Genomic DNA, 19,164 nt, shown 5'->3' with positions numbered 1-19,164 from the left:
TTGAAATCTGAGAGTAAGGAGGAGTAGAGAGAGAATGGGGGCTTTGTCAGATAATTGTGAAACTCTTAACTTTCTCATTGTTGGAATTCTTACAAATAGAGCTAAATCATACACATATTTGTGGATAATTGGATAATGAGAGCTAGCTTATTTACTGTAGTTTTGCAGTGAGCTTCTCTAGTAGAAGGGGAGGATAAAATAAAGTAACTTTATTAATTTAATATATACACCCATTCCAGACATTTCATTTTGTTTGCCCTTTACTCTGAAATGAATGGTGATGAAAACCACTAATTATATTGCATAAATATATCTCACTGTATAATGTGGGGAAATAGCATTAAAATCAGAAGCCAAGAAGTCAAGCTCTTGTGTCAGGTTAAATTCTTAAACGTTCCTATTTTGGGAGAATCCCCTCACCCCCTAAAATGTTTTAGAGGCATGGCTACTGACTATTAGGACATTTCAAATGACTTCATCAGAAATGAAGAAAAGTATTTGATGATCCAGTAAATCTTGTGAGTTTTGTCCATTATGAAATTTTCTACATTGAAAGACTTTTTGAATTGAAGTTAGATTCAGAAAATAAAATCACAGTTAAGAACTAAATGTACACTGCTTTGGAAAAACCATGAGGATTATAAATTTCAGTGTGTAGTAGCATTTAATTGCTATCATAGTATATTTAGCTTATATTTTAGGAGTACCATGTCTTCTCTTTTGAAGTTAGATATTTTAGGACTTCGGTGAAAACATATCAGTTACCTTTAGGTAAAGTCTTTTATTGTATCCTTTTCTTAATTTTGCTAAAGCATAACAGGGCAGGTGAGAATTGCCATCAGTGTCTGACTCTCCTCTGTGCCCATTTTGTGGGAAGAAAAATTGGAAATTCCTAACTTAAAAACAAGTATTTTAGAATAAAATTGTTACAATACACATTATTATCATGGCAAGCAGAAAAAATGTTATATGTTATTTATGAATACCAAAACTTGTGGAGAAAGTATTTTGCACTAATTAACATTACTTGGGGTAATGGGAAAAGCATGGACTATGCTATGAGTTATGGCAGGTCTAAGTCTGAATCTCTACTGAGTAAATCTTTGTTGAACTGAATACCTCCTACTAAATATTAATGTGATAATCTAGGTCATTTATATCTGGACAATAATCATCAGGATGGGTAATTTATATTTGTAAACCTCAGTTTCTTCACCTGTAAATTAGATTAAATAAAGATTTACAATTATTTTTTGGCAATCCTAAAATCTAAAAATCCCTCTGAAAAACAGAACCTATTCTTATAAATCATTTGATGGTAAAACTTGAGTGAAGTGTTATGAGGTTAGTGACAGTCTTTTTTTTTTTTTTTTTAATCCTAAGGTTTGATCCAAGGTTTTTTAATCCGAAGTTATGAATTATCGTACCTTTGGTTGTTGAACTATTAATATAGTTATAGAAATATAGTTATGGAAAGAGAAAGAAATGCATTTGTTTTCTAAAATCCAAAGAAATATAAATTCTATTATATATTTTGCACAATAGTTTCTATAAAATGATATGGATATATACTTACTTTCATAAATAACACAATATTTTATATACAAAAAAATGCTAACTTCCTTTCTTCTACTTGGTATTATTCTTCAGATATTTACTCCTTACTTATTTTACCTGGGTCATATTGATTTTTCTTAATCTCTAGAAACATTACAAACAAAAAATTGTGAGCCAAGGATACATTTTTAGGAATGTTCTAAAGGTCAGCTTAAGGAATTACAGATATTTTATGAAGGATTTTTTTTTTTTTTGTATCTCAGAGTTGAAAGTAGGACCGATAACCCAAATATCTAATTATATACAGCCGAAATACAGCAAATCAAAAAATATAATAAAGTTAGGAAAGTTATTACCAGGTAACTTTAAAAAATGATATTTGACCAGATGAACTTGGTCTAGAAAATAATATCCATTTAGAAAGTAATGACTTTTATTTTGGAATATTTACTGCTATATGAACACTGTAGCATTTTAGTATACTCATTTGTTTTCATGCCCTTCTGTTAGATTGTAAGACCTTTAAGAGTAGGATTCATTTCTTTCTCTCTTCCTCTTTCTCTCTCTCTCCCTTCCTCCCTTTCTTACTTTAAATCTAACTTCTTTAATACACAGTAAGGACTCAGTAATTTTTAAATAAATGAATAAACACATAAATACAAATTAAAAAATGACCAAAAAGGTAAGAGGATCATTTTGGACTCATTGTCAAATGACAGGGTTTGAATTAAAATATATTGAAACTAAGATCCAGATATACATCTAACAATGCAGGGAATGGATAGACATTTTGAATGAGCAAGGGTTCTTTCTAACTTTATGAGGGACAGAGTTGTTATGACTCCTGGTATATACTGGTCCAGATGGAGTGTCATCTTCATAAAATTACTAAGGAGAAAGAATAAAAAGAAAAAGTCATATTGACATAAAAATCAAAGAAAACAGGAATCAGGACAAAAGCAAAAGAGTAAACAGAATCGATAGGTACCATGAGAAAGGTGGAGACTACTACTTTCTAGCAAAATTTTCAAGACTCTGAAAAGAATAGCTCAAATCAACATATTTTATGTCATTAAAGTGAACCAATTTTAATTAAAATGATAAAGGTCCAATGACCCATTGATTGGACAGTAACCTAGGTCATAAAAGATGCAAGGCTTTCTTTTTCTTCTGTAATTTGTACTCAACCCAGAAGCCTCCGGCCTTCTGTCTCTCTTAAGGCAAATCCCCAAATGCAGAATGATTGCTTTCAAGCATTGTGATTCTAAATACAAGGTCTTTGTAAAATTGTGCTTGGCTGACAAAACTGAAGCATATACCACACAAAACATTATGCCATAAGGTGCCCATACCATTCTCACTGGCTTGTTATGCTGCCTTGTTAATACAATCAAAATGTCTCCTTTGAATTTGGGATTCACAAATTTATCTGACCCATCATTTATTCACTCAGCTGTTTTGTAAAAAATGCAATGGAATTATTTTCATATTTTCCTGAAAGCTACTAGTAAGTGCTGTTTGGTTAGATAAATGACATGGTGAAATTTAAAAATAGCAGTATTGAGGGGCACCTGGGTGGCTCAGTGGGTTGAAGCCTCTGCCTTCCGCTCAGGTCGTGGTCCCAGGGTCCTGGGATCGAGCCCCACATCGGGCTCTCTGCTCAGTGGCAAGCCTGCTTCCCGCTCTCTCTCTCTGCCTGCCTCTCTGCCTACTTGTGATCCCTGTCTGTCAAATAAATAAAAATAAAAAAAAATATAAAAAAGAAATAGTAGTATTGAATGTAGAACGAGATAAGTCAGAGATGATCTTATGGAGATCAGAGGCAAGCTCACTAATTGTTAAGATGAGTGTAGTTATCATGTTCTTTGGACTTAAAGATTAACAAACTCATTTTTTCAGGGCACGCAGAAACTGATCAGGATTATGCTAACTGGTTTTTGCTAACATGGCCACAAAACACTTAAACTGAAAACAGTTAAATTGAATATTTATTTATTATTTTGGTCACAGAAGGGAAGTAGCTTAGAAATAATACCAATTAGCTAGTGAACTTCTCTTCCTCTAGGAAATTTGTGTACTAAGCCAGTTTATAATTAGAAGGTGGCTTGGTGAATGTGCGATCAGAGCCAGAGTTGACTGGATGACATAGCATCATCAATTTTATGTTACCTTCAATAGGGAGAATCATTGGCCAAGTCAATTCGCACTACCTGGTCAGGATGTTTGCTCTCCTGAACAGTGCAAGAAACACACTAATGACCATTTTTGTTTTACTCAAAGAGGGTAAACTGCAGTGTGTTAAAGATGTATTCTCCAAATTATAACCACAATCTAGTTATGTCTTTCTAAGACAATATCATGGACATCTGGGTTTAAAATGTGAACAATTTTATAGAAATTTTCCCAAATTATTTCTGCATCTGGTAAATCTTATCCATGCTTCTCTATTTGTGGATCTCTTTATTCTTAAGTCTTATGAGTAACTATACATTGTAGTTTCTATTACTGCATAGCATACAACCCTAGATCTTAATGGCTTGAAAGTACATTTATTATCTCACAGTTTCTGTAGGAATGCTGCAATTATTTAGCTGGATGGTTTTGGTTTAGGTTGTGTCATTAGGTTTTAGTGCGTTGGTCAGAGTTAGAGTATATGAAGACTTGATTGGGATTCAGGAATATGGTTCTATGATTGCTCATGTTGCTGCTGACAGTAGGATTAAGTCCTTTGCCATATGGGCTGCTCACAACATGTCTTTTCCCACTGCAAGTGATAAGAAAGAGAGAGAGAGGAACACAAAAGAGAAGCTACAGTTCTGTATAACCTAATCTCAAAATCCCTGAAGTTTTTTCAGCTCACGCAACATGGCATACCTACTTTTAAAACCACAGTCATATTTAAAGTACTTATTACTGTAGCATTATACCTATTATATAGAAATATTTATTTGCTATTTATGTTTGCATGTTGAAGCACACAAAAACAGCTTTTTAAAAAAATAGTTATTGGGCGCCTGGGTGGCTCAGTGGGTTGAGCCGCTGCCTTCGGCTCAGGTCATGATCTCAGGGTCCTGGGATCGAGTCCCGCATTGGGCTCTCTGCTCAGCAGGGAGCCTGCTTCCTCCTCTCTCTCTCTGCCTGCCTCTCTGCCTACTTGTGATTTCTCTCTGTCAAATAAATAAATAAAATCTTAAAAAAAAAATTTAAAAAAATAGTTATTATTTCACGTGTGTGTGTGTGTGTGTGTGTGTGTGTGTGTGTGTGTTAGGAATCTTGGATTCCTAAGCTGGTTAAGTTTGGCTTAGGATATCAGATAAGGTTACAGTCAAGGTATTGGGCAGGTTTATCATTTTTGGAGACCTAAATGGGACTGAAGAATGCACTCCTAAGTTCTCCTATGTGGTTTTGGAAGGAGATTCAGTTCTTAACCACTGGGCTTCTCTCATAGGGCTTATCACAACATGGCTTTTTCTAGAACAAATGATGAGAGAATGAGACAGAGAGAAGAGAGAAAGAAGAAAAAAAAAACTAATCTTGGAAGTATATACCATTACTTCTGTCATAATCTTTTAGCCCTGGGGGATCACACCAGGTTGTAGATTCCAGGAAGAGGCAAGGATCACTGGAGACCATATTAAAGGCTGGATACCACAGCTACAATGGATGTGGTTTGTTTAAATTTAGGAAGCACTAAAATAGAGTGGCTAAAACAAGGCTCTCTATTCTGGAAAAAAATGACAATTTCTTGGTAAAAAGAAAAAAAAGCTGAATATATGCTTATCTTATAATCCTGCAATTACATTCTGGAAATTAATTTCAGAGAAATGATAATTAAAGTCTACACAAAAATAAATACTTAATTTTTTATAGAAGATTTTTGCTATGTTCAAAAAGTGAAATGATCAAAATATTCATGTGATTAGTTAAGCAAACTGTGATTTAGCCATACTGTGGAAAACTACTTGCCCATAAAAAAGAACAAAATATTAAGAGGTGCAACAATTTGAATAAACCTCAGGGCATTATCCTGAGTGAAAAAAAAAAGTCAATCTCAAAAAGCTGCATTCTATATGATTCCACTTTTACAGGATTCTTGAAATAAAAATACAGAATGGAGAACAGATTAACGGTTGCCAGAATTTAGAGACAGTCAAGAAGAGAGAATGGGTGCAACTCTGAAAGGGTAGTCTGAAGGAAATTTCTGTGGTATGGAATAGTGCTGTCTCTTGGTTATAGTGGTGATTACATGAATCTACACATGGGATAAATAACATGAAAACACATACATACTTTGCACCAATGGTAGTTCCCTCGTGTTCCCTGTAGTTGTGTGTAATGTAACCATTGAGGGGTAAGGGGTAAAGGGTACATGGCACTGCTCTGTACTACCTTGCAACTTCCTGTAAATATATAAGTATTTCAAAATAAAAGTTTAAAAATTAAGGCATGGCTCTTCAAATCAGACAGTTTTCAAATCCCACCTCTGTTACCTACTAACTATGGATAAATTGCTTAACCTTTTTTTATTAGTTTAGAGGATCCCCGTTAATTTGTTAGGATAATTTGTGATGACAGAAATTGCACACAGAGGCTAGAAAGAAAACACCTGAACGTGAAAGTATAGGTAAAATCTTAGGTAAAATCTTAAGATTTTACCTTTCCTTGCATTATTCTTACTTTTCAAATCTGTACCCAAAAAAAGGGTGAAGGGATAGTGTGGGAAGGGCAGAACAGAGAGTGAAGTCCTTCCAGAATTTAATTGTCAATCCGTAACTTACAGCTTGTGTTATTCTTACCAAAGGGTAGCATTCTTTTTGTCTGTTCATTTGTTTCAAATTTTATTTAAATTCTAGTTAGTTAACATATAGTACAATATTGGTTTCAGGAGTAGCTTTTAGTGATTCATCACTTACATACAACACCCAGTGCTCATCTCCATAATCTGGGGGTGGCATTATTGAAACATTGATTTTCCTTTTTGGGTGTAGTCATGACATGTCTTTGATACTTATCTAAACTGTTGGTCCCTGCTCTTATGTTATTCAAATGATCTTATTTAGTGTCATTATATTTTCATCTCGAATCTTTTTTTCTTTAAGCAACTGATAATTAATTTATTAAAAAGGTTGATTTAAGTATCAGCAGTGGTGACTTCAACCTCCACTCCTGGCTCAGTAGGGATGGAAATAATCTGCTTGCCAATCTCCGAGGGACGGTGCAAGTCAATGAGTCATTTGTGGATCCTCACAATGATACCAAGTCTTAGAATCTTCACTACAAGAAGTTTTTCCTATAGTGATTCTCAGAGTTTTTGGGGCGTCTGGTCTGGTCCTTTCTCTTGGAGATTCTTTCCCTATTCCCTCTCATCAAATTAGGGCATAACTTCTCTGAAAATTACCTTGCTGCTGCTGGAGTCATTCTAATTCAGTGAATGCCCACGTCTGGTTGCACAGGTTTCCTTCCCTGACCTTTAAAAGCCATGGCTATGGTGCAGCTTCCTGACCCACTTGTTTCTCATTGAGAGTGGACAGCAGGGAATCAGGAGCAGCATCAGAAACTCTGGGTAGATAGAGCTCCACTGCAGCCGGACCGTGTCTTTCTTGAAATACAACTAACAGTCTCTCTTTGCTACCACTTTAGGAGTGTGTATAAAGAGTTACCATATATATATTGTTCTACTTATAACTTCTTATTAATGTCATCACTTCCTGCTTTTGTTCTTCTAATAATGATTTACAATCCAACACTTTCATTTCCTCAGCCCTTAGAGATGGAATCATTGCATGTTTTCAAGTATGAAAGGACGATGATACATTTTAAAATATCTGCTCCTTTTTTAAAAGATTTTATATATTTATATGACAGACAGAGATCACAAGTAGGAAGAGAAGCAGGCAGAGAGAGAAGGGGAAGCAGACTCGTGCTGAGTAGAGAGCCCAGTGTGGGGCTCAATCCCAGGACCCTGAGATCATGACCTGAGCTGAAGGCAGAGGCTTAACCCACGGAGCCACCCAGGCGCCCCTAAAATATCTGCTCTTAAGTAATCACGTGCCTCATGTGCAAAATGGGGATTATAATACTTAATTTAAAGACTTACTATGGGGATCAAATGAAATAATGTTTGTGAAGGATATAATGCATTGCCTATATTGGCTTAAACACTGAATAAACAGTAACTCAGCACCTATATTTTCCTCTGCTACTGTTTCCCCTCACATTCATTCATGAACGTTCTGTTTTGCACTGGCTCATAATGGTAGCCATCCATTCAGCCATGCTGAAGTCATGCTACATTTTCTGAGTACTATCTCCTCCTGTCAGTTCCTTTACTCCATCATTTTTTTTTAAGATTTTATTTATTTATTTGACAGACAGAGATCACAGGTAGGCAGAGATGCAGGCAGAGAGAGAGGAGGAAGTAGGCTCCCTGCTGAGCAGAGAGCCCAATGCGGGGCTCGATCCCAGAACCCTGGATCATGACCTGAGCCGAAGGCAGAGGCGTTAACCACTGAGCCTCCCAGGCGCCCCTCCATCATTTCTTGCCCATCACTCTGTGCACATCAGATTCCAGTGGATACTGAAGCCACATTGGAAAGAGAGCCTTCTTTCCTTCTGTTCCTTTCAAGTATTGAGTTACATTCCACAACAATATAAAGTGTCCCTTTTTTTGAAGATTCACTCATGAGTCACAAGTCTATAGGGAATCAGGTGGGGCTACTTCAAGGGAAATCATCACACTATATACTGAGAATCTCCTCTCCCCTTGGGCAACCCACCTGCATTTTTGGACAGATTATGCATACCACTTCTATTTCACAGAGAATGAGTTCCTTTTTAGGACGTTGCTCAGTTCCTCAAACAAATAGATTTCTTGTTCCAAAGAGACAATATGTCTCTTTTAATATGTCATACTCTTTTCTCCTCACTCTATGTTCAGAAAATCCACTAATTGGATGATATGTATTCTCTTTCTCTCTTTCCTGAAATACCTAAATGATAAGTCATGTGATAGAAAATTAGAAACTAGCCTAACCAAACACTTGTATTATAAGGGACAATAAAAGATAGGAAGCAACCCTTATTTCTTAAAACAATGAAGAATACATTGTCCTAAACTCTCTGGGCTGCATGCTCCCACCCCCCACCCCACCTCTCTCTCTTCATATATGTATCAATGTGTATATATAAATGCAGCAAAAGTAGATTTAATGTAACTATATCAATTTACTGTCAGATGCAAACAATATAATAAAATACACTTAACTGAGATTTTATGTCTTTATTGTCATGTCAGCAATTAACATGGTATTTTCTACAATTTATATGCTAGGTAAGGATTTAACCTCCTGCTAGCAGATACACAAATATTTTGTATGAAGGAAAAGTAAGCACAACTTAAGTGGGTGTGACTTCATGCTGCAGATTTCAATGGGCACGTTTTGTTTTATTTAGCAGGCGAAGGGTAATGTTAACTCTGAAGACAAAGAGGTGGAATAGCTGCTACCTCTGTGAGTTTGGCAGACTGCCAGCATCGCAGGCAATAGAGTCTGCTAAATCTTTTTTTCTTATCGCTGTTGCTCATGTAGACTACTGAATACAATGCATAGAAACACAATCCTTTCAAAATTACACAGCCTCCAATGCTCCTTACAATGTTTTTGGCTGCTATCAACCAAAAGCCCACTTTCTGCTGATTTCCCATTTTAAATGACTCTTAAAATAATTTCTTGAATTCTACTTTCATGAAGCAATTCTAAGGAAGGAAAAAAAAAATCCCCCTAAGAAATTTGGGTAAATATGGCCAAGGGCCAAAGCAGAAAATGTGCTTTGCAAAGCAGTAGACTGCCATTTCTTACATATTAAACCCATTATTGTGAATTGGGCATTTCGTCACTTCTTTCTTCCTGAAATGCGTTTTACAGCTGTAGGCACTTGGAAATGCTCTGCATTAAAAAGTTTGGGAGTTTTAAATTAGTTCATGGTCTGTGATGAGTGAGTCCGAAAGTGATTTAGGAGGCCAAAGTGGGTTAATATTACTAATGTTTACAAGATGGTTTCAATATTTCTTCTCATCAGCTTAGCTCATACTCAATTATAAGATAATAATAAAATTATTCTGGAAATCATCTTATATCTATTTTAAGTACTAGTACAATATTACAAAATTTCCCTGACATATAAATAATATAGCTTCTTAATTTATCTTAGCTGGTATGATATATGAATAAATTACTATTTTCTTTTTAATTTTTAAAATCTGTAATTTGTATCAAATACACCAAAGCAAGTAAAGACATTTGGAATATTATGTGGGGCATTACAATTTATGAGGATCACTTTCCTTCATCTGCAGCTATGAGGATACCTAACATTAAATAAGTATTTTTTTGTCTAAAGGTAATCTAAATATTCTATGAAGTTATAAGTAGAAACTCCCTAACAGAAAAAAAATTGTTCTGATTTTATTTATTTATTTGAGAGAGAGCATGAGAAGCGGGGGATGGTCAGAGGGAGAAGCAGGGAGCCTGATATGGGGCTTGATCCCAGGACTCCAGGATCATGACCTGAGCCAAAGACAGTGATGTAACCAACTGAGCCACCCAGGTTCCTCAAAATAATAATAATAATAATAATAATAATTAATTAATTAAGTTAAAAAATATATATGTACATATACATATGTATATATTTATTCTTAAAGCTATTTGAATGAAAAATTTGCAAAGGGATTGTGATAAATGATACACTTATTGGCTGTATGGAGCAATTTGTACAACATAGGACAAAATAAAAAAACCTGTCATTCTTGTTCTAATGATATTTTCCTGAGAGAAAGCTAAACATTAATGAATACATTTATGCAAATACTAAATTGAAACCTTCACAACAATGCAGCATTGAACGCTGTAGCCCTCGATTACTCTGGTTTCACCTTCCCATTCTTCCCTTTTGGTGTGGGAGGGATTACTCACTGCACACCCTCTCCCTAAATCCCTTCACAGATGCTGCCCATGTCTGCTGTCCCCATATCTGGAGCCGCTTGGAGCTTTGGTGTAGTGAAGGTTGAAGTGTTACATTATTCATTTTTACTGTTTCACTTTTTATATTCTCCATGAGGTCTGGCTCTCCCTTTGGAACTCAGGATCCATTATATCTTCATGCCTTGGCCAAAACTTCAATTTTTTTAATTCCTCAAACTGCTGTCTTTTTCTGTGTCGATGGTGTTGCTGCTGCTTGGGAGCATTCTGGGAAGGGATCCAGCTCCAAATTTACATTGGTTATAAATCAGGCAATTCATTAATGATACAGCGGACCGAAAGTTCCCAAACCGTTGCTTCCCTGAAAGTTACCACTTAGTCCTGTAGATGCCCCCAGAGAGCTCTCTTGTTTATGGGAAGTGTTCTTTCTACAATGTTAACATCTGAGAACATTTTCTTGGGGGTAACCCACCCAAGAACGTGGCTTCCTGCATTTACCAAGCGGCTTGGGTTCTAGAGAGATATTATAATTCTATCATTTTCAGTGAGATCTCGTTTTCAACACATTTTATAAATAAACTCTGTGTGAATTGTTTTGTGAACCTTATTCAGTTATGTTGGTTTTTTTTGTTTTTGTTACCCCATCTGCTTATTATAGTTTTATATATGTACAGGACACACTGATATCCTATCTGCATTATAAAAAAAACATATTATGTTGTAGTTTGTGCAGTTTTAAAGGAAATGTAAATCTCTGTGAAAATAAGTGTACCAAAAAATATATACATTTAAGCTAAAGATAAAATTTTAAGCATTGATTAAAAGAAATATTCATATCCACTCAGTACCTTCTCCCTGAAATTGTGAAATTGGCCATCCTCTATAGAAATTCTTTTTTATTGCTGAGCCTAAGAAATAGTGTAATAACTAGAGATTTTTTCCTTATCAGAATAAAAAATTTGTACCCCTTTATTTGTAATGCAAGAACCTTTGACCTAGTTGAGGCTTATTTCACTAAGTTAAAATTATGAATCTGATGTTTTTATTATCTTGTTTGCTTTACTGAATTATAGAAAATTACTAAAGGATCATGATTATTTTTCTCCTATAGCAGTTGCATATTTCATGCTTTCTAGCATACCTAAGCTTTTTCTACCCATACATGGCACAGTTGTTTTTCAGTGCCTGAAGATCCTTTCTCATATTTATTCTCATTTTACTCCAGCTGGTTTGTACAATGCTATTACTTTAAGCAATCAATTAAAAATGAACTTAACACATCTTAGATGTTATATGCTAGATGAATTTTCTTACAAATCTATATTAGGTAATGTATTTGACTGTGTTTTCAAGATTCAAGAGCCAGAAAAGGGCACAAAGTTAGAGAAAAGCATTCTTAGCTACTACATATTTTTGTTTTACGTCTCTCTCTCCCTCTCTCTCTTTCTCTCTCTGTTTTGTCTCTCTTACTCTCATATAAAAGTTGGTTAGAGTATAGACTGAAATGTTTATTATATCATACAGAAAATGCATAGATATTTGCCATAACATATACGTATTTCAACCAAGCATGAGAAACACATATTTGTTTTCCTGAGTCCACATGGCTTACTATATAGTACCAATCTGTAAACAGAACCTAACTTATTACTATAAAATATGGAGATATGGAAAATGGGCTTATCTCTGACTCTTCTGTTTTTCTCATGCCTTTTAAAACATATTGTCCTGTAAGACACCTATAATGTCTGCATCTTCTACCTTCTATCTGCCCACTTCTTCACACTGACCTTTTTTATAGTTCTTGAACATGCCAAGTATGATCACACTGCAGGGCTTTGGAAATACCAGTTCTCTTTGAATTGCATTTTTTTTATTCCAGATGTATGCATGCACCTCTCCCTCATCCCCCTCACCTCTCTTTTAATGTACCTTATTGATAAGATGTACTTTAATCTCCTTATTTAAAATTCTGCACACTCATTCTTCTTACCTTGTTGCAATTTATAACATTTCTTTCCTTATAAATTATCAGACATTTACTCATTCATTATAGTTTTAAAAATATTTATTTACTTGAGAGAGAGAGAGAACATGAGCAGGGGCAGAGGCAGAGGGAGAAGTAGGCTCCCCACTGAGCAGGGATCCTGATGTGGGGGTTGATCCCAGAATCCTGGGATCATGACCTGAGCCAAAGGCAGACACTTAACTGAGCCACCAAGGTGTCCCCATCCATTACATTTTTTGTCTTTCCCCTCAGTAGCAGTTTTTTTTCCCTCCATATACATATAGCCGAATCATAGAACAGTGCCTGGGATAAAGTAGGGTCTTTACTTATTAACTGAATGCATAAATATGTATGACATACCAGAAATTATGTTATTACATTAACTGCAACAATATTTTACTCATTGACATATACAGACCTTTAAACTGCAGTTTAAATATTGCCACCTCCTGAGAAGGTGAAGATGGGGTTGGAGAACTTTCAAAAATATACATTTGCATAGAAAGCATAGCAGCTTTCCACTGAATATTCTCAGGGTGGTCTTGGTAGGGGCCCAGGTAGTATTGAAATGCAGGGAACTCAAGCCACCTGGTCTTGTATGCCCTGGGCATTGATGCCTCTGTGCCTGGGAGAGGAGAATTCTCGTAATATAGGAACAATGGTGCTTATGTGGAAATGTGAAGTATGTGGGGTGTATGCGAGGCAAGTAGTGGTATTTCATCACATAGTTAAACAAAACAAATGTATTTTGTTCAAATACACATGAACAAAATACAGAAAGAAAGAAGTTACCTTTCAATATAAACTGACTCTATTTTCTAGTAATATATAGTCTTTTTATATGCATCTCACCTTTTTAAATTCCTTCAAGTACAAATTTCCAAATTGATTTGATTAAACATTTTTTCTTCCTTAAAACATCCTGGGGAAATTTGGTTTTTATGTGTTTGCTAAGGATGATATAAATACAGAATGATGTATGTATCTGAGCAATTTGGAAACTGCACAGTACTCTATAAATGCTATTTATTTTAATTATTATTATTTAGTGACAATTATATAATGATTTAGCTAAGCTTTGCTATATTGTTCTAGGATATTATCAGTCTAGGAATGCTCATAAAATTCAATATCATTTGCAGGTATATTTTGTCTTTGTAATCTATTTCCTGTGAATATGTAAAGGGAAAGACATTGGCGGGTTTAAAATTCTTTTCTTTTTTCTTCCCTGTGTTTGAATAACTACAGAATTACTAAATCCTATACAATTTCCCCTCTCCATCTATCTACCTAGTTCTTACTCCAGAAATGAGAAACCAAAATCATTAGCTGCTTTTCACCTTTGCCTGAGCCTCATCTACTGCCTAGGAATCTTGAAACTATAAGTGGGATGGAAAATTGAGCCCTGATAAAAATATTTTTTGATATTCTTTCTCCACATTTTCTCATTAAACATACAGAGAGGAGGTTCACTGATGCTGACAGAGTAGCTGATTATGCCTGGAAGAAATATTGTGGTGGCAAGTACAAATTAGATCATCTTAGACTAGCTTGCGTTTTGCTGTTTCAGCGGCTATAAATGACTACGGCAAAATAATTTTTTATTAATGTGAACAAATACATCAGGTAGAAAATTACTTTAAAAATAGTGATTTGGGCATTGCAACACCATTTCAATCCAAATGAGCACAATAGTATGGTGAGAGCTAGATGATCACCACCAGCCCTCATTTTAAAAAACATCTGAACTCATGTATTTCAAAAAGCAATTAAGATACTTAGAGTTATGGGGCACCTGGGTGGCTCAGTGGGTTAAAGCCTCTGCCTTCAGCTCAGGTCATGGTCCCAGGGTCCTGGGATCGAGCCATGCATTGGGCTTTCTGCTCATCAGGGAGTCTGCTTCCCTCTCTCTCTCTGCCTACCTCTCTGCCTACTTGTGATCTCTGTCTGTCAAATAAATAAATAAAATCTTCAAAAAAATTTTAAAAATAGAGCTAAATAAATCAGTATATTCAGTAAACATCTTGCCTACTCCATTTCTCAGTTCTTGCCATGGTTAGTTTCATGAGGTAAAAGGCATCACTTTTAAACATTGCTTTTGACAAAATAGATAAATCTATGCCATGTCCGAAAGATGGCCTTATTTTGAAGGTAAAACTAACATGAGAATACACTATGGAGTATTATATCTCCATCAGAAAGGATGAATACCCAACTTTTGTAGCAACATGGACGGGACTGGAAGAGATTATGCTGGGTGAAATAAGTCAAGCAGAGAGAGTCAATCATCATATGGTTTCACTTATTTGAGGAGCATAACAAATAGCATGGAGGACATGGGGAGATGGAGAGGAGAAGGGAGTTGAGGGAAATTGGACAATCTGAGGGTTTTGAAAAGGCAGGGGATGGGAGGTTGGGGGAGCCAGGTGGTGGGTATTCTGGAGGGCACGGATTGCATGGAGCACTGGGTGTGATGCAAAAACATTGAATTCTGTTACGCTGAAAAGAAATTAAAAAAAATAATAATAATTTCAAACAAAAAAGCTTTTAAAAAAAACCCAAACTAACATGAGAGCAATATGTGTGGTTAAGGGATGCATAACATTTTGGAAAAGATTCTCTAGCTTATTTCATGCCTATCCAGATATCTTGGACATGGGGGAATAATACATTGTCTATTTTCAATAATCTTCTCTGAGAAAAAGAAACTGCTCTCTTTAGTTGCATATTATACAAAAGTATACCAACCCCATACAATAAAATAGTTCCTCCTCAGAGTGCCTAGATACATTTTTTCCCCATGAAATATAATATAATATAATTTCAGAATTGTCTTAAAATCACAGCATGACCTTTAAGGATCAAAATATATACCTTTTAGAACAATATATATTAATAATAGCATTATAAATTATATATAAGGGAAGCTTATTTTCTTCCTTGTCTAGTCTTATATTCCTTTTTCCTTTAAGGTGAGTTGTGGTTAGATGTTACTTATTTGCACTCACCAAAATATATGAGTTCTGAGAAAGTATGTGTCAGCTGAATATACATACACATCCTTTCATCTTCCAAGAGGCTACCTTTAAGAAGTATTAAAGACTTCAACAGCAAAAGATACCCAGATGATCTGAATTTAAAAAATGGTCAGAGAACCTGAATAAATGCTTTTCTAAAGAAGACATATGAATGGCCAACAGACACATGAAAAGATGCTTAACATCACTAAACAACAGGAAAATACAAATCAAAACTGCAATAAAATATCACTCTACACCTGTCAGAATGGCTAGAATAAAAAAGACAAAAAAAAAAAAAAAGAGTGTTGGCCAACATGGGAAGGAAAGGGAACCGTCGTGTACTATTGGTGGGAAAGCAAATGGATGCAGCCACTATGGAAAACAGTAAAAAATAATAATAATTTTATTTTATTAAAAATAAAACTACCATAAAATTCAGTAATTCCACTGCTGGGTATTTACCCATAGAAAATGAAAACACTAATTTGAAAAGACTGCAACATTTTTTACATAGTCAAAATATGGAAACAATTCAAGTGTCCATTTATAGATGAATAGGTAAAAACTATATATATATATATACATACATATATATAAAAATATATAAATATATATATATATAATGAAATATTAGTCAGAAAAGAATGAAATCTTCCCATTTGTAACAACATGGTTGGACCCAGAAAATATAATACTAAGTGAAATAAGTCACACAAAGACAAGTATAATATGATTTCATTCATATGTGGAATTTAAGAAAAAAGGAAAACAAAAACAAATGAACAAACCAAGAAAAGAAAAAAAAAGGGACAAATAAAAAAACAGACTCTTAAATACAGACAACAAACTGGTTGGGGGGATGAATGAAATAGAAAAAGGGGATTAAAAGTATATTTATCCTGATGAGGCTTGAGTAATGTATAGAATCATTGAATCTTTATATTGCATACCCAAAACTAAGATAACAGTGTATGTTAATTACACTTGAATTTTAAAAATATTAAAACCACAAATTTATAATTTTATTTTGTGGATTATATTAAAAATTTAGATGTAGTAAAGTAGATATATATTTTAAGTAGACAGTATTTAAAAGTCCAGACTGTGCATGTTGGCAGCTGTTGGTTATTCTGATTCTTTTATTACTTGAACAACAGAGGTTATGTTGAGATATATGCCCCTAATAGAAATACCCCATAATATAAGCCAATCCTTTATTTTACAAAGGGGAGAATTTTTTAATTGGCCAATTTAACTATAAAACCTTTCAGTGTGTAGAGACATCTGGGTGGCTCAGTACGTTAAGCATCTGCTTTCAGCTTGGGTCATGATCCCCAGGTGCTGAGGTCCAGCCCTGCATCAGGCTCCCTACTTGTTTTCTCTCTCTCTCTCTGTCTCTCTGTCAAATAAATAAACAAAATCATTAAAAAAAAAAAAAACTTTCAGAGTATAGATGAAATAGTCAAATATTTGCAAATTACTTAATATGCAAATTTAGATATGCATGTTTAAAATGAAAATTAAATGAAATATATTAATTGAGAACTATTACTTGGCCTTTGCTCAGATTTCATCAAACACATTTGTTTGCATTTTTTATTTGCATGTTGAGACATTGGTAGCTTTACATTTTTTGAGTCTTTGAGTCATCTAAAACAATTTTCCAGAAAATATAACTCTGTTTTAAATATTCAAATTAATGAATAGATGGGTAATGTCATCACTTAAAAATTTATTTCATAGATATCCCAGAAAATTAGGTCATTTTCATTCATTCATTTATTTTATAGGCATTTATACATGATTTCCAAAAGAAAACCACTTACTTTGATACAGTGATTTTCAAAATGTTTGTTTAAAATTACATCTAATAGCTAATAGTTATGAGATGACATCTCAGGAATATTTACTAAATTGTTGTTATATTTATTTGTTATTTTATTAAATCATATACATGGCATCTATAATTGGCCAAAGGAAGAATGGATTAAATCTTCCCTAAGCGTGTTGACCAAAATAAACAATTGAGATTACACCTAGTGAATTGACTAAATTTGTGTGGAATCAAATATAGTGACAAATATGTCACTCAAAGGTGACCACCATTTTTCTAAGTAATACTTATGTAACCAAAGTTTGTTTTTTTTTTTTTTTAGATTGATTTATTTATTTGTTTGTTTATTGGAGGGAGAGTGAAAGAGGAAATGAGCAGGCTGAAGGGAGAAGGGAGAGGGAGAGAGAGAATCTCGAGCAGACTCCACAATAAGCATGGAGCCTGATGTGGGGCTAAATCTCACAACCCTCAGATCATGACCTGAGTGGAAATCAAGAGTGTGACACTTGACTGACTGAGCCATCCAGGTGCCCCCCCACCAAAGTCATTTTCTTAATAGTTGAGTATATCCGTTGAATTTATATTTCTTCATTTTATTTTTTAAATCAAACTTGGGGATAATAATATTACTGATTTTTCTGGAGATTACTGAGGTTTAAATTAACAGTGTGCTTGCTTATCTTCATAATTTGCACATAGTACTTGACACATAGCAAATAAAAGATAACCTCTTATATGTATAAAAAGAATCACCAATTTTTATATAATATTTCATCTTCAATGTTAATTAACAAAAGGTCTGTTAATACATGTATAAATAATCCATCCACACATAATGACGGGTCATGTAGATAACTGTATTATTGTATCTATTTACCACCTGAATCTAAATGAAATGAGAAAATTTGAAAATGATGATGCCATTATGTATCAATTAACATATCCTTGTCACTTGAAAATTTTGTTTATATTGTGTTTATTAGAGAAAATCGTATTATAACCCATGCCATTTCTTCTCCTTCTTTTTCTTCTTCTTCTTCTTCTTCTTCTCTGCCCTTCAGTAGCTTTTTGGGTTTATTTTTATTTATTTATTTTATAGAATTGTAGACATACAATATTGTATTAGCTTCAAGTATGCACCATAGTGATTTGATATTTATATACATTATGAAATAGCCACCACAATAAGCCTAGTTACCATCTGACCATATACTAATTTCTGATTTACATGTTGAGTATAATTTTTTTTTTGCTTTTTATACCTTGCATACAAAGCAAGTCTTAGTTTTCACTTCAGTTATAGTCTAGAAATTCACTCTTATATTAGGAATTGAGAATTTACAGTGTGTTTAATTATAGAAGCAATGTGATTGTTTGAAAATGTTTAAGTTCCAAAATATGCTTCATCCACATTTTTATTAAAATAGTGTGAGTATATGTGTATATGTGTGTGTGATGAAAAATTGTAAAATGTAGGAGTAAAGAAATTATATACAATGGAATAAGAAATATTCCACATGTTCAAACTGTACCTGAAGGAAAATAAAATTTGACTAGTGGACAGGAAAGTGGAAAATAGAAAATTTTGTTTATGTTCTAGAGCAGGCGTCTCAGCACGTCTGTTAGATTGAGAGATTGCTGACACAATTTATGATAAATTTCATATCAAAATTTATTGCCACTTTTACATTAATTTTGACAGGTTTTTAGTTCAGTCCTATAGGTTGGTTAAAAAAAAATACGGTACTTAAACTTTGATATTGTTTA

General features: G+C 34.2%; 1 protein-coding gene and 1 pseudogene across 3 annotated transcripts in view; one reads left to right on the top strand and one right to left on the bottom strand.

Moving 5' to 3' along the window:
* The window catches only part of LOC122900720 (catenin alpha-3), a 1,358,242-nt gene that overhangs the window by 1,073,900 nt on the left and 265,178 nt on the right, over nucleotides 1-19,164 (top strand). The window lies entirely within an intron of this gene.
* Nucleotides 6,689-7,038, bottom strand: LOC122898532 (annotated as a pseudogene).

This window comes from Neovison vison, chromosome 2 (genome assembly GCF_020171115.1).
Source record: "Neovison vison isolate M4711 chromosome 2, ASM_NN_V1, whole genome shotgun sequence".
In the NCBI taxonomy this organism is placed as follows: domain Eukaryota; kingdom Metazoa; phylum Chordata; class Mammalia; order Carnivora; family Mustelidae; genus Neogale; species Neogale vison.
This window is presented reverse-complemented; position numbering and strand designations above follow the sequence as displayed.